Here is a 2,500-nt window from a genome sequence, read left to right as displayed (position 1 = left end):
ACGAAGGAAAAAAAAAGAGGAAAATACAATAAAAAGGGGAATAGGAAAAGACGGAAATAAATATGAAGAAACGGAAAGAGACGAAATAGACGTGAAGGAAAATGAGAACAGGCAGAAAAAAAATGTGAAATAAAAAAGAATTAAAAGAAAGTCAAAAGAAAAGCAGGAAAAGAAAAAAAACTAAGAAAAATAGCGGGAACAAACAAGAAAAAAGGAAAAAAAAGAGAAAGAAGGAAATGTGAAGGAAAATATGAAAAGAAAATCGCAACAGCAGAAAAGAAAAAAGGAAAGGAAAAGAAGGAAACCAAGGAAGAGGTAAAAGGGAAACAGGAGGAGGAGGAGGAGAAGGAGGAGGAGGAGGAGGAGGAGGAGGAGGAGGAGGAGGAGGAGGAGGAGGAGGAGGAGGAGGAGGAACGAAATGAGAGTGAAAGAGAGATGGACTAAGGTAATATTGGAGGAGGAGGAGGAGGAGGAGGAGGAGGAGGAGGAGGAGGAGGAGGAGGAGGAGGAGGAGGAATGGGAGAGGAGGAGATGAAGGTAAAGAGGAAATTAGGAAGGAGAAGGAGAGAGAGAGAGAGAGAGAGAGAGAGAGAGAGAGAGAGAGAGAGAGAGAGAGAGAGCCGATGTAATCCCATGTAATCCGAATTCTCTCTCTCTCTCTCTCTCTCTCTCTCTCTCTCTCTCACCACACACACACACACACTCTCTCTCTCTCTCTCTCTCATGCTGGCGCCGAGAGGTCGACCGCTCAGTATTGACTCGAGAGAGAGAGAGAGAGAGAGAGAGAGAGAGAGAGAGAGAGAGAGAGAGAGAGAGAGAGAGAGAGAGAGAGAGAGAGAGAGAGAGAGCCATTACTTTTCTCTCCTCAAGTCAAATAGAGAAGCTAATGAACCGATGTAATATTGTTGCTTTAATCATTCCCCCTCTCTCTCTCTCTCTCTCTCTCTCTCTCTCTCTCTCTCTCTCTCTCTCAAACAAGTAATATAATCTAGTACTTTTGTCTGCTACTGCTCCTCTCTCTCTCTCTCTCTCTCTCTCTCTCTCTCTCTCTCTCTCTCTCTCTCTCTCTGTCTTTAGTACCCTACTCTTCCTCCCTCACTATTTCCTCTATAAAATAAACTAAGCCCAACCTGCCACGCCCTTCTCTCTCTCTCTCTCTCTCTCTCTCTCTCTCTCTCTCTCTCTCTCTCTCTCTCTCTCTCTCTCTCTCTCAATTTATGGCTCCTTTTCACCTCTATATCTCCTTTTTACTTCCCTATCTCAATTCTCTGTCTCTCTCTCTCTCTCTCTCTCTCTCTCTCTCTCTCTCTCTCTCTCTCTCTCTCTCTCTCTCTCTTCTCCATTTACTTTCCTTTCCCTCTTCCTTCATCTTACAGGACTCAAATTAAGCCTTCTCCTCCTCCTCCTCCTCCTCCTCCTCCTCCTCCTCCTCCTCCTCCTCTAAATTCAGCAGTAATGGCATAACTTCTACTTTTGTTGTCTTCTGGAAACAAACGACCCTCTTCTGTGGTGGCTTAAGGGTAACATGAAGTGGTGGTGGTAGTAGTAGTAGTAGTAGTAGTAGTAGTAGTAGTAGTAGTAGTAGTAGTAGTAGTAGTAGTAGAAGTAATGGTAGAAGTGGTGGTGGTTGTGGTGCTGGTGGTGGTGGTGGTAGTAGTAGTAGTAGTAGTAGTAGTAGTAGTAGTAGTAGTAGTAGTAATGGTGGTGGTGGTGTGTGGTGGTGGTGGTGGTGGTGGTAGTAGTAGTAGTAGTAGTAGTAGTAGTAGTAGTAGTAGTAGTAGTAGTAGTAGTAGTAGTAATTTTCACATTGATATAATGGAAATGTCTTTAAAATAGAAGAAATAATAAAATATAGGATTTGAATATAAAGAAATGATAAAGAAATGACAAAAATGAAACGATTGGGAAAAAAAAGAGATGAAAGAAAACGAAAAAAAATATGAATGATGCAAATAAACAAATAAGTAAATAAATAAATAAATAAATAAATAAATAAATAAAACATGATAAAAAAAAGTTGAGAATAAAAACATGAAGAAAAATTTACTTGCTTTATAATTATTTTCTAAAATGTACACACACACACACACACACACACACACACACACACACACACACACACGTCTCTCCACTCTTTATTTATTTATTTCTTATTTTTGTCTTTCTTCAATCTCTACTGTTCCTTTCTTCTTCCCTTTTATTCCTTCCTATCTTCCTTCTCTCATTTTCTTTATCTATTTCTGAATTACACTATTTCTTTCTTTCTTTCCTTCCTTCCTTCCTTCCTTCCGTCCTTTGTTCTCTTGTTCTATTTCTCTTCATTTTCACACCTCTTCTATTTATCCTCCAGTCTCATCACCTTTCCTTTTTTTCTATTTTTCTTCTTTTTCCTTCCTTTTCCCTTAATTTCTCCTCTTCTACGTCATCTGTTCTCTCTCTCTCTCTCTCTCTCTCTCTCTCTTTACTCTCCTTTCCTTCTCACTCTTCCTATTCTCTCCCT

The 2,500-nt window shown here is 40.1% G+C and overlaps 1 protein-coding gene across 1 annotated transcript in view; it reads left to right on the top strand.

The window, feature by feature from the left end:
* Positions 1 to 2,500, top strand: part of LOC123502103 (leucine-rich repeat neuronal protein 1-like) — a 40,653-nt gene that overhangs the window by 35,350 nt on the left and 2,803 nt on the right. The window lies entirely within an intron of this gene.

This window comes from Portunus trituberculatus, chromosome 10 (assembly GCF_017591435.1).
Source record: "Portunus trituberculatus isolate SZX2019 chromosome 10, ASM1759143v1, whole genome shotgun sequence".
Classification (NCBI taxonomy): Eukaryota; Metazoa; Arthropoda; class Malacostraca; order Decapoda; family Portunidae; genus Portunus; species Portunus trituberculatus.
Note: the sequence above shows the minus strand (reverse complement) of the source record. Positions and strands in the feature narration are given on the sequence as shown.